General features: G+C 43.4%; 1 protein-coding gene across 2 annotated transcripts in view; it reads right to left on the minus strand.

The window, feature by feature from the left end:
* The window catches only part of RFTN1 (raftlin, lipid raft linker 1), a 96,070-nt gene extending 91,009 nt beyond the window's left edge, over nt 1-5,061 (minus strand). The window contains exon 1 of one of the 2 annotated variants that reach the window (XM_059845901.1): nt 4,756-5,061. The gene's annotated coding sequence lies outside the window, so the exon portion shown is untranslated. The remainder of the gene's footprint in view (nt 1-4,755) is intronic. The other variant, XM_059845890.1, reaches the window with a different exon arrangement.
* Nucleotides 5,062-13,427: the final 8,366 nt, after the last annotated feature.

The raw sequence follows: 13,427 nt of genomic DNA on the forward strand, positions 1-13,427 counted from the left end.
ATACTTATAATCATAGAGTCAACTGCTAAGTATACAGCATTAGACTGAATATTCTAGCAAATGTGTAAGTGAAATACACTACCAGCTGAAATAGGAACAAGGTAATTTTAGTACTTACAATGGCATCCAAGGAAAACATGCTGTATGGAAAATTAATGCTTGTCAGCTTGTTTTTAAGCAAAATTAGTGAGCGCAAGCTTGCTCGCATTAACAGATTTAAAGCATTTATGGGCCAGGACTAGTGAACGTATTCTGCAAGCTTTATCATGAATTAATTTATTTTTTAAAATACATATCCTAGGTTACTGCTAATGTTCTTTGCACAAAATATAGAATATAGTATTCTTACTGATGAATGCAGCAGCTGGAAAACAAGATAACTGCAATGTATTAACAGGTTTTCTCTCTTGATTTTGGTTAAGACCTTTCATCTTCATTCTTCCTTCCATGGGTAATACTTAGGTACCTCACAGGGATGCTGGAAGGCATTTACAAATAATTGCAGGACTTCACATTTGTTGTGCAGTAATGAGACATGCTTATTTTCTTAAACCCTCACTCCTGCAATCCTGACCTTTCCATTTTCAAAATAATAAGCACTTCATGCTCAGTTCACTTGCTGGCATGTGGTCACTTAATTTTTGCATCCTTCTCAGTCTATGAAACACCAGAGTGTTTAGTCCCCCACTCAGATCCAAACAAACCCTGAGAGTGCTTGCAAACTATAGTTTAGTCCCTTTCCTAGCATAGTTAAAGCAATGAAGCAGAGGAAGAATAACAAGGTAAAAAAAACAGCATAACCAAAGCAGAGAATTAAAAACACCAGACCTGGCAAACTGGGTGTACAGGTAAACAAAGAAAGCAGAATAGGATGCTAGGATGATCCTTTGTCAGTTCCCAGAAAAGAGCCATGCTTCTGACTTCTCCTCATTTTTCCCACCCTGCACAGGTTTCCTTACCACTGCACAGGTTTTTTGTGAGATTACACCACCTAAGAGGGAAATTCCTTACTAAGAGATACCCACTTAAGTCTTTTTTTTCGATAGTATTACCATACAGGAAGATATGTAAGCATATATTCAATAAATAATGCAACAATTATTATTTGTGTGGACGGATCTGTGCTTAAGTAACTAATGTTCATCAAACAATTTGAAACATTCTGAAAAACTTATAGATACAAGGAACAATTACCATAAATCAGTCCCATCTCTTGTCAGATGTTACAGCTGACCAATTTTTTTTTCACCACATACCTATGAATTTGACCAGTGCTGTCAGGATTTTAGACTTGAGGCTGATAACTAAATCTCAGCTTCTAGGAAGGTTGGTGAAAGAATAATCTCAGATTTATCCTTTATGATTGATTTGACTTAAATTAAACTGCAGAGCAACCCAAGTAAATCTGCAATTAAGGTTTTCAATTTCAAAAAGCAAATCTCAAAACTAAGGAATTCATTAGTAAGATGAACAGGAATGAGCAACCAGAGGATGTACAGGGGAGGTCTGGAACATGTTTAAACTACAATATGAGTATCTGCAGAACTTGGAACCCAAGGAGTGACAAGAGAATTCACAAGAAGGTTTCCAGACACAGTGAGATGAAATACCTAATAAAGAAGGAAATGTAGAATAAGCAGAGAGCTTAAGAGACAGGAACAAAGTTCAGCAGAGGAACAGTCTCGGATCAAGAAACACCAGCATAAAATGAAATGTGCCAGAAGCCAAGGCAAGCTGGAGAAACCAAAGATACCACAACTCAACAGAAGCAGAACACAAATCAGGATTCATACCAAGAACCTGAAGACCTGTCATGGTGAATTGCAGCCCCAATTGCTAGAATTAAAAACCAAACTATTTCATCTCCCAGGGAGACAAGAAAATGTACTGACTACACAAAAAAAAAAAAAAAAAAAAAAAAAAAAAAAAAAAAAAAAACCAGACAAAAACATAATTTGGCCAATTAAGACAATTGAGACAATTGCTAGTCTAGTTTCCAGAGTTTCTAAGCTTCAGGAAGAAAGCAAAGTAATACATGGATAACTATGATACGGATTCAGTAAAGTTAAAACAGACTACCCTGACAGGTCTTGTAAACACAAGTTACAAAGAAAGCACAGCACTAGAATGCAGCATGTCAAATAACACGCCAGCATGATAACATGATTTCAACAAACTCTTATTAGGTGCTATTGTTCTCGTTGTAGCGTTCACATCACCAACTTGGGCTCGACTCTGCTGCCCCTCATTACACACTTAATTTGCCCTGTGCTGTCCCTGGGCCTGCAAGTCACCAGGCCCACCTCTGTGGGCTCCCTGCCACCAGCCACACCTAAACTCCTCTAAGGACACAGAGCTGGGTTGTGTGGGTGTGTGTGGGCACGTGAGCAACAGGGTGGGAGGAAGAGGAGCAAGCAGGATCAGAGAGAAGTGGTGAAGAAATAAGGCAAGCATTGTGCTAGCGGTGGGGAGCAACGTGAGGAACAGCAGGTTGGTGGGAGACCCCTGCTTCCCACACCACCCACATCACCCTGTAACATTCATCCAAAATATTTAATACTTGGTGATACCACAACGCCATCTTTCAGTAAAGCACATCTTTCTACAAAATACTTTTAGGCAGTGTTTTTCTGGTCAAGATAACAAAGTGTTAATGTCACTGAACAATGCAAGAGAAAAATTTAGGCCAGAATATCATGTGCAAATGTTCAAGCAAGTTGCCTTCATGTGACAACAGGAGATTACCAGGATGCTAAGAAAGAGTACTACTATCAAGAACATAAAGAGAAATCACAGCAGATTAAAGAATAAAGACTGAATTAACCTGACAAAAGCATGCACAGGAATGTTAGATATGAATCCAACTCTCCTTTAAAGTTAACCCCACACCACCCAGAACCCACACAGAACAGGCAAGAGAAACAGATGCATATTGCAATGTATGCACAGCTGCTTAATGACAGTGAGTAAAACCATGGTAAAACACAAAACCACAGACCTGACAGTCCTATGTTTACTGCCTTTTGCTAGTTTGCCTTGGACTAAAACCCCAGCCACCTGATGAAGGCAAAAAGTAAAATAGATCATTAGTGCAAAGTGTGAAGCTCTGGGATCTTACATGAAGTTAGGGATGGAATAATAGTTATGTGAATATTTTTTAGTTATTTCAAATAGAGACTTCATCAACTTTGATTTTAATTCTTCACAAGTCTGTGACCCCAGCTCTTCCACCACAGAGGCTGAAGCCAGTTCATTATACCCAATATGGCATTTGTGTTTCCCAGTACCACAGCTCAGAACTCCCTTAGGGTATTTAATCACAGCTGTATATACTCATTTCATGCCTCATTCTCAGACAGAGAATGCCAACATTCAAGAGGTGGAAAGCCCCTTGTCTAATGTAACTTACTTGAGGTTAAGCTAGATTCCTAAAATAACCCTTCATTCTGAGACTTTTCTTTTTCCCTAGAAAAAACAAAAATTAACACACATATGTGGCCACTAACATTGTGAAAAAGAGGGTTATTGCCACTAATTTGTTATTCAATACCAGGACCTGAAATGGATTTGATTTATTAAAAATAAAACATAAAAGCAGATGTATAAAAAATCTCCCCTTGAAAGCTAGAGGCCAGCTACATCTTGATAAGGTTATTCTCCTACAAAATAAATACATACATTTTTTTAAAGGGAATTAAAATTTAATCAGACCACAGCTTCCGAACTTTGGCTGAAAGTATTCTTGCAGGTATAGTTATATTTTTATTATTTTAAATACAGCATCCTCTTTAGCACAACAGCCACCGCTACCAAGACTCCAGCACCGCTCCCTGTCCTGCCACACAGCAGCCTCTGGCTCAGCTCGTTCTCTGGTCCGAGCTGGGAGCGCTCTGGAGGGAAGCACGCTCAGGCGTAATGGAGAACAAATGTCTCCCATTAATTATTCGACTAAGCCGAAAGTATCAAAGAAGAACTGTAAAGTCCATTCAACTAAATTCCCCTTTTCCAGAAATACACAGGCTGTAAGAAGAGGCAGTTTTGACAAGAATTTAGACAAACTAGAGAGAAGAGAGATGTATTTCACACTCAGACATAAAAATGCTGAACCACTGCCTCTTTATATTTTAAGAAAACCATGCTGAAACAACATCAAGAACTTGAAAAGGCAATAAAATTGGAAAACAGCGACTGTAAAATCCCACAACCCAGCCAGCCACACGATGGCACGGCACCGCCGCCTCCAGGTGCCCGGCATGTGAGGAGCGGCGCCGGGCTGGGCGGGCAGGCGAGCGCTCTCCCGGCTCTGCCTCACCGCGGCGGGGGCTGGACGCAAGTAACCATCCCACTGGCTGGAAGTGATTGCCGGCGATGCCGCCTCCGGTCCGCCCCGGCCGCGGGCAGCCCGGCGGAGCGCGGCAGTCTCCGCACCCATGGGCTGACAGGACGGCACCGCCCGCCAGCCCCGCCGCCCTCCCGGCGGGCTCCGCTCCGGCCCCTCGGCAGGACCGCAGCGAGCGGACCCGCTGGAGCAGCTGCACAGCCCGGAACCCGGCCGGGGAGCGGGCTGGAGGCAGTGCCCCCCCCCCTCCCCGCCCCGGGCTCCAGCAGCCCCTCCGAACCCGGCACGCCGGCCAGCCCGCGCCCCGCTCCGAACTTCGGGAGCCAGAGGACCACGACGAGTCGGAGCCCCGGAGTGGCTTTCCCCGCTCCGGCGCTCACACCCTGCCCAGCAGCAACCTCCTCCCGCCCCCTCACCAAGTTTGCCCGCCGAGCCGGTGGGGTGCGCGGCAGTACCTGGGGCAGGCAGCGGGCGAAGCGCAGCCCGGTGGTGCTGAAGGATGCCCGGCGGGCGGAGACGGCCCGCCCCGCTGACAGCGTTTCCTCCTCCTACTCCGGCTGTCGCCCGTGCCCGCCCGCCGCGCTCCGGGGCCGCTCCCCCCTCGGGTCCGCGACGGGGAGTTGCCGGGGCAGCGCCGCGCCGCCACACGGCCACGCCGACCGGCACAAAGTTTGCGCGGCGCAGCCCGGGGCGGCGGCTCCGCTCCCGCTCAGCCCGGCCGGGAACCGCGGCCACTTCCTCTTCCTCCGAGCGGCGGCGAGAACCCTGCGCCCAGCCCGAGGCGCGCAGGGATCGGGCGGCCGCGCTTCCCGCCCGCTCCAGCGGCACAGCCCAAAGGCGGATTGCTCCGCCCGCCGGCCAAGGCGGAAAGTCCCCCACGCACTGCCCGCCTCAGCCCCCACCCCGGCCCAGCTCCACTGTACTCCCCCATCATCGCGCATGATGCAAACTGGGAGCAGTGGCTGATACGTCGGAGCATTGTGCGGCCTTTCAGAGGGACCTCGATAGGTTGGGGAGTTGGGCAGAGAAGAACAATCTCAAATTCAATAGTGGCAAATGCAGGGTCCTGCGCCTGGAAAGGAATAAACCCATGCACCAGTAGGGGCTAGGAGCCAACCTACTGGAAAGCAGCTCTGCAGAGGAGGACCTGAGGGTCCTAGGGGACAACAAGCTGTCGATGAGCCAGCAGTGTGCCTGTAGAGCAAAGAGGGCCAAGGGAATCCTGGGATCCATCAGGAAAAGCATTGCCAGAAGGTCATGGGAGGTGATGCTGCCCCTCTGCTCAGCCTTAGGGAGGCTACATCTGGAGTGCTCCATCCAGTTCTGAGCTCCTCAGTATAAGACAGACATGGAGCTTCTGGAGCAGGTCCACCAGACAGATTTCGTTTTGGGAAAGGAAACAAAACTGTGTGCTCTCAATGGGGATCAATTGGGCAAGCTTTGGTCCATATGTCCCTGCACTTCATGGCATCCCATGCCTTTTGATAGCTTTCACTTTAGCCAAGATTTTTTTTTTTCAGTATCCATGCCATGTCACTCATATTTTCCCCTCAAAGTTCTGACTTCCTCCTTGATTTTTCCATTGTTTTTGCAGCATCTGTGAGGTTAGTTTTGGCATGTTTTGGTCCTTTGCACTGCACCTCGTGTAATCCTGGTCCATTTTCTTGTAGTCACTAAATGTTCCAATTTTCTGGGTTTTTTGGGGTTTTTTTCAATTGCATTTCCTTTGGTCGTATCTCCATTCCAGAGTGTTTATAAGTGTTTCTTTTCTGTTTCGCAACATTTCATTTTTGAAAGTTGGTCAAGGGTCTGGGGAATCTTTCATACAACAAAAGGCTGAAGGAGCTGGCCTATTCAGCCTCAAGAAGAGGCAACTGAGAAAGGAGCTCATTAATGTGTATAAATATCTAAAAGGTGGGTATGAAGAGGATGGAGCCAGGCTCTTCTTTGTGATGCCAACAACTAGGACAAGAGGCAATTGACAGAAGCTGTTGCACAGGATGTTCCACCTGAATATGAGGAAGAACTTCCTTACTGTGCAAGTGACCACACACTGGAATAGTGTGGGGTCACTTGCACAGTAAGGAAGAGCTCCGAGAGGTTGTGGAGTCCCCCTCACTGCAGATATTGAAAAACCATTTGGACTCAATCACGTGCCATGTGCTCTGGGATAACCCTGCTTGAGCACGGAGGTTGGACCAGATGACCCATTGTTGTCCCTTCCAAGCAGCTCCAGGTCAACTGAGTTCAGCTCCCTCAGCCTGTCCTTGAAGGACACATACTCTATCCCTGGCCCTGTTGGCTGGCCACTAAGCTTGTTGCAGCTTGTCAACAATTTTCTTGGCACTGGATTCTGAGAGGGGAATATCATACCTGGACACAGTATGTGGTCTATAAAAGCCCTAGTGAGTGCCAAATAGCTATGGATTGTCACTTTTTCCAAGCTACTGGCATGCTGTTGTTATCTTTGTTGGCTGTGGCCATGCTGCCTACAAGTGTGCCCGCAGCCTCTGCAACAAAGCTGCTACCCAGACAGACAGTCCCAAGTCTGAATCTCTGCAAGGTATCTCCCTTCCCAGAGGCTGAATGTTTGTCCTTGTTAAATTTTAAAAGCTCCTTCATGCTGGCTTGTTCTTGAGCCTGCCCAGTTCCTTTTGGACAGCAGCCCAGCCCTGAAGCTGCTTGATCACACCTCAGTATGCAGCCATGTGCAAACATGACAACAGTGGATCCTGTCATCTCTTCCAGGGCCTTGAAAGACATGTAAAATACAAGAGGATCCCACTTGCTTCTGTCCTCCAGGCAAAGTGCAACCCATTTAACTGCAACTTTCTGACCTCAGCTATGCAATGAGCTTTTTACCCATCCAGACTACAGAGTCCTAAGCACGTACAAAAATAGCTTAGGAGCCAGTGCCTAGCACCTTACTAAAGTTGCCATGGCATCAACTACCATCCCCATGCCTGAAAATGCCTACATCTTATCAAAGATGGCAAACGTTTGGTAAGGCTTGATGGCACAGAGAGCAGCTGCTCTCAAGGCATCAGCCAGATCTTCTCAGCACCCTTAGACACAGTCCAGAACCTCAGCCCAGCCAAATTTGTCCGGGTCAAGTTCTCAGAAGAATCCCTCTCTTGATGCTCCTCCCCTGCTGGTAACTCTTTGCTTGCTCCAATCTTGCCTCCAAGCGCACAGTTCAGGTCATTGAGGCAAAGGCAGCTCTGAGTACATCAGCCTTACCTATGCTCACATTCAACAGCTCTTTGTGGTCCTTGTCCAGCCCCTTACTGTTAACAGAGGCTCCTTCACAATAATCTGTTCATGCTTCCACCATGATATTTTTGCCATGAAGTTCAATCAGGTGTTCCCCACTGTGCGTAGCTGGTATCCCAATTCATCAACATCATGTCCTCCTGCTTTGATGTGTCATTATTGCATCAGGAAAAGGCTCCATTAAAATCTACCTGCCTTCCTAGGCTCCCTTCACTTTTTAAAACTGCCTCCCATTTACCAGTTCCATAAATAAGCCCAAGTTTGCTCTCTGAAGTCCAGAGGCTTGATATCCTCACTCCCTTCAGGATCAGGAGCTCCATTGTATGACCATGACTAGAGCCAAAGCTGCCATTCTCACATTCCTTGACAATTTTTCATTGTTACCGGACATCCATTAGTGCAACGCCCTCCTGGGAAGCTTTCTACCAAGAAAGCTTCCTGAAGTTCACGGGATTGTTTCCATCCCACCATGTTACTCATCCAGCTGGCAGGAAGCTTCACTCCTCCCCAAGAATCAAGATCTGTGACCCATAGATGTCACAGAGCTGCTATTTTAATCAACTTTCATCAAGAGTAGCTGGCCTGTAATCCACCACTGTCACCCTCTGATCTTTAGCGTTCTCAGTCAGTCTGATTGTCAGTTCAAGAGCTCCACACACTCCAGCTGCTCATTTTACAGAGGGTGCAACCCTCCTCCTTCATCTTCCCTGTCTCTCCACAAAAACATGTATCCATCCCAAATGTAACGCTTATGAACCAAGTCTGGGACTTCGTGCACCACCTTCATTGTACTTTCCCTTATTACACCAGAAACCTGTTCAGCATCTCCTAAAACACCCTTGACTAGTATAGAAACTACTTGAAGTCCTTGTGCACAGCAGGCACAAATACATTTGCTACACCTGGTCCACTTGAGAATCTCTCCCTACTGTGTGGGTGCATAAACGAAATTAAATTATGTAAAAATATATAAAGAAACCACTACATTGGCACATTAATTCCTTCCTAAGTGCAGAATGTTTCTCTATTAAATGCTGGTATTGTGATGGATGACCTCTATTTGAAAGTACTCCCCCCTCTTTTCCCTCAAGTGCCATCAGGGAACAAAAAAAAAAAATTTCTTTATTGGCCTCAAATCCTCTTAAAGCACAACCAGCACCATTAACAAGTAGTCAGTAGCCAAAAGTGTAACATCACCACATTAGAAATGAAGAAATCAAGTTAGTTTACCAGCACTAAACTATGAAACAAACACTAGCAATGCATTTTGTCTGGGAACTTTGCTCATCTCCTTTTTCTATTTCCTTCTGTGTGTTTTGGTTTTATCCTCTCAATTTCTTTTAATTATACACAGGTGTTCCTCTTTCCTTGCCCTCTATCATTTTTCCTCCACTCATTAGTTTCTCTGGCTTTTCAACCACGTGAGAAAGCAGCATGCAGTCACATCAGGGTGCCATGTAATTGAGTTGTTTTTCTAATACCACTGTTAAAGCATATGGGGAAGGACTGCTAAGTGTGTAGGGAAAAGTGAAAATGCAGCTTTCCCTGTATTGTAAACACATCAGGTCAGAGATGGCTCCAGAAGGAACATCCTAGGCACCAGACCATGCCAACACCTTCGGAATTGCAGATCTACACCTTGGGGATTGAATTGAAAGAACGTCCAACAACATTGAAGACTTTTGCTGGTGCCGAATCTTCTTGGATACATAAAGGAAACCAGAAAACCAACATTCCTGGATGTCTGTAGATGGTTAAGAAGTAGCAGTCCTGGACAGATGAAAAATGTTTCAAATTAGTGTTTATAACAGGTCACAAAGCACAAACCTAGGCACTACCAACCATTTTTTCCACTGCCCACCTCATGTATGAGGTGATATATCAGACATGAATATGAACTTACAGCCATCACATATGAGGTGTTTTGATGCACCATTTCAACCTGCCCCAACATTATATACATGACCCATTAGGGCAGTCCTGCACTTTTCAGTAGAGAAAAATTGGAATTGAAGGTTGGTTCCATAGGAGTTTTGATGCAAACATGTTTTCCTCTGACTACAAAAGCATATTATAAAAGCAGCAGATTGATTACCTGAATATTATCACCTATTTAGGTGTCCCAGTATTGAAATTATGTGATTCATGCAAGCTGAAACATAGTACAAAATCTAAAAAGATGCTGTACATCTAAACTATTCTTTTTAGATTACCACTGTGAGAATTTCAGAATTCAATTTTGGCTTGCTAGCATTCAAATATTTTTTTCAAGTATGCACTTTTGACATTTTTCAGGGTTATTTGCCTCTTTAAGAGCCATTTTGATAAAGACTTGTTAAGATACAATCTAGAACTTCAACTGTAATAGGTATTTCATGTGGTACTCCAAAAACAGCCAACAGTCTTTCCATGATAAATCTGACCAGCTTGAAAAAATCCTAAGCAAGGATCCTAGACAGATTTCAGAGGTATGTGTATATGTGTGTATATGTATATATGTATACATATATATACACACATATATACACGCACGCACACACACACACATATATACACATATCTCCCTGCAGAGCAATAAAGTACTGCAAAACAGTAGTGATTTGCTTACTTAATTAAGTATAAAATACTACTCTAACAACCATTTAACTATAAACAACTGAAGGACCTTATTGCTTTAATCAACAGTAATACGTTGCCCCTAGACACTCCATTAGGGAATATTAGTTTGCCCTGGGAGTTAAGAAGAGCTTTAAAATGTTTTATTTCTGTGTCTAGTCAGTGTAATCTCTCTGGTAAATCCACACATTTAACAGTGCAGAGCTGTACAACCTCCTGTACCACAAGCAGGAGTGATCACGTTTTCTATTTGCACTTTGTAGTCCTGGGTGCAGCTGAGTAAGGCAAGTTCAGTGTAGGTGTAAATTGCTACTGGTGGGATATTTAAGAATTCTGCTTGGCCAAATGTCTGCGTTTATTTTGGCCTAGGCAGAGAAGATTACATAGAATGAAAAGCAGCATGAAAACACATGCACAGCATTTCTGTCTTGTGCAAGGTGTTTCTAGTTATGCCACTAGGAAACCCCTTACTTCAGTACTCCAAGAACTACTTGAACAACTAATTGGGAAAGATCCACACTGATGTAAGTTTTTTTTTTTTTTTTTTTTTTTGCATGACACTCAGTTGCTGTTATTTTTACATTTTTACTACAAACTTAGACTCCAGCATTCAGAGTAACCATATCCCATTTTTCTAGTTTTCACACTTGGGTGAAAAAGACTTAAAGCTCATTTAGAATAAAATTTGTTTTCTCTATCAAAAAGCAAGACACCTGCATCATCACATTTAACAGCATTTGGCAAAACTTAAGTTAGTTCTGACTGACTTCTGTTAATCAGAAAGAGATACCAAAATATCAGTAAAGAAAATTAGTTTTGTCTACCACTCTGCAAAATCAAGTTCAAGATCTACTGAATTTTTTATTAGCAAGACAAAATATAAAGAAAATGCAAAATCAGAAAAACTAGGCCCCATTTGAGGTAGACAAGACATTTAACATATTTTCCTCGTTTATTGTTACTGTTTAATTTCAGATCACCAGTGCAAACTGCTATGAAACATCTTAATTACTCAATGATCAGATTTTTTCCTTATTTGCTGAAAAAACACATTTTTTATTTCTAGTTTGTATTTGGGTCCTGTAGTAGAAAGTACCTCTGTCTTACCAATGCTAAGTATATCATTCCCTTGTACTCATTTGCATTTCCTCCTCAATTGGTACAAATTGGTGTGACTGGTAGGGAAAAGCATTCCTTCAGTGTTGCTCAATTCCTTAGTGCCAAGCAAGCTGCCACCTGGTAGCTCCAGGAAAGGCTCTGTAACTGTCTGGCCCATGTCTGGTTCCAGTTTGTTTTTCCAAGATTCTTGCACTTGCAAGATCTTGAATGTCTTGTAGCTTTCAACATTGGAGTCTTCCACAGACTGAAGCACTCCAGACACAGAGGTGATGATAAGCTTGAGTGGAAATGTAAAATTTCAGTTTTTGATGAACTCTTTTCTATGGCAAAGAAGTAATGCCATTGGGTTTTATTCAGAACCAAGCCGTAACTTCTCTGAAATTCCAGGAAAACTGCTTCCCAGTCTGAAGAAGTGGGACAGATTAGAAAACTCTGGAGAAGTCAGATCTATACTGCTGGTGAAGAGACAATCAGACCAGCTCCCAGTTGGTGATGGTGGTGTAACCCTTTCTATCCCAGCAGCAGCACACAATCTGACCCTTGCTCAGAAGCAGCAGCTATTTTTGACTCTCCAGGGTGCCAGAGCAGGGAGGCAGTCTACAACTCAGACTGACTCACAATTTTAGCCCAATTATTGAAAATAGCTCACATTTTATTTCCCAAGGAGACTACCTTGAACATGAGTTCTACCACCACAGCATTTTAATGGCACAGAGCAATTTTTTTTAAATTTATTATTATTAAAATGCTTCTGTTGTTCATTGGAAACTACCAGGGAGCTGCAGAAGCTAGATTTAACTAACAATCAGTTTTCTGCTTGGAAGCTCTTTCTGAAAGCTGCTTTCTATAGTCTTGAAACCTAAAATGCATTTATAGGCATAAATTTCTGAAGACTATACATAGTTATATAACATTGTGTGGATGTAATTTTTCACATGATCATTACTGACAAGATATGCCTCTGTAGGAGCAAGAGGAAAATTGTGGCTGCATTTAAGAATTTCTGACAATTTATTTAATTCATCTCTATTTATTCTGCCTTTCTTGAATGTTTTAGTACCCATCTGGCAGATAACACAGATTTCACATTCTCATCTAATTAATAATTTTGGTTAAATCCAGGCTGTAGAAGAACCTTCAGAAACAGGAGAGATATGCCCCCAAATGGCTGCATATGGAAGACCATTGTCCAGAGAGAGAGAGATTTATTGCTCTATCAAGTTGGCACTAAAGCTGCCCCTGTTCAATGTGATAAGAACAGTGGCCAAATTTTCCTTGTCAGAAGTGCTACTCTATCAAGCATGAGAGAAGCTATGAACTGTTCAGATTACAGAACACAAGCCGGCTCTCTTGCATAGGTGCTCCAAAAACCTGCAAGTGAAAGCCCTCTATAAAAGGACAGCTAGTTACAAGCCAGTGCAGAAGGCCAAGACTTGTGCTAAAAAGACTTGTTAGGCCAAGACTTGTCCACTAAACTACTGAAGGAGCTAGAGTATGTGCCTGTTCCTTTCTATGGATATCCAGATTAAGCACTACTTAGTACCATCAATAAGGAGTTAGATACATACTCATACATATTTCTGTTTCTGAACATTCCAGTAGTTTAACAGAGCACTATGAACAAATCACTGCATTTTTCGCTTCTTCCATTGCATTAAGCTAAATCACATATAAAGGAAAACAATTCTTAGAATTTCCCAAGTTGTAAATTTCCACCGACCCAATACCTGGTGCCCAACTGTATTAATGAGGTCAGCTGAGATTCTCATTTGAGAGATTTCACCAATATGAAAAAGGCCTAGACAACCAGGCACTTTAAATAATGCAAAACTTCATGCAATTTTTACTAAGTGTTAAATAGTCTATTACCTTTCTAGTAAATGGATAGGTAAGGTACACCCAAGAAAATTATAATTCCATGAATTTCATAGAATCATAGAATATCCTGAGCTGGAAGGACCCCACTAAGGTCATCAAAGTCCAACTCCTGGCCCTGCACAGGACAGGCCCAACAACAGGCCCAATCATACCATGTGCCCGAGGGTGTTGTTCAAACTTCTTGAACTCAGACAAGGCTTGG

Source organism: Haemorhous mexicanus, chromosome 1 (assembly GCF_027477595.1).
Source record: "Haemorhous mexicanus isolate bHaeMex1 chromosome 1, bHaeMex1.pri, whole genome shotgun sequence".
Taxonomy (NCBI): Eukaryota; Metazoa; Chordata; class Aves; order Passeriformes; family Fringillidae; genus Haemorhous; species Haemorhous mexicanus.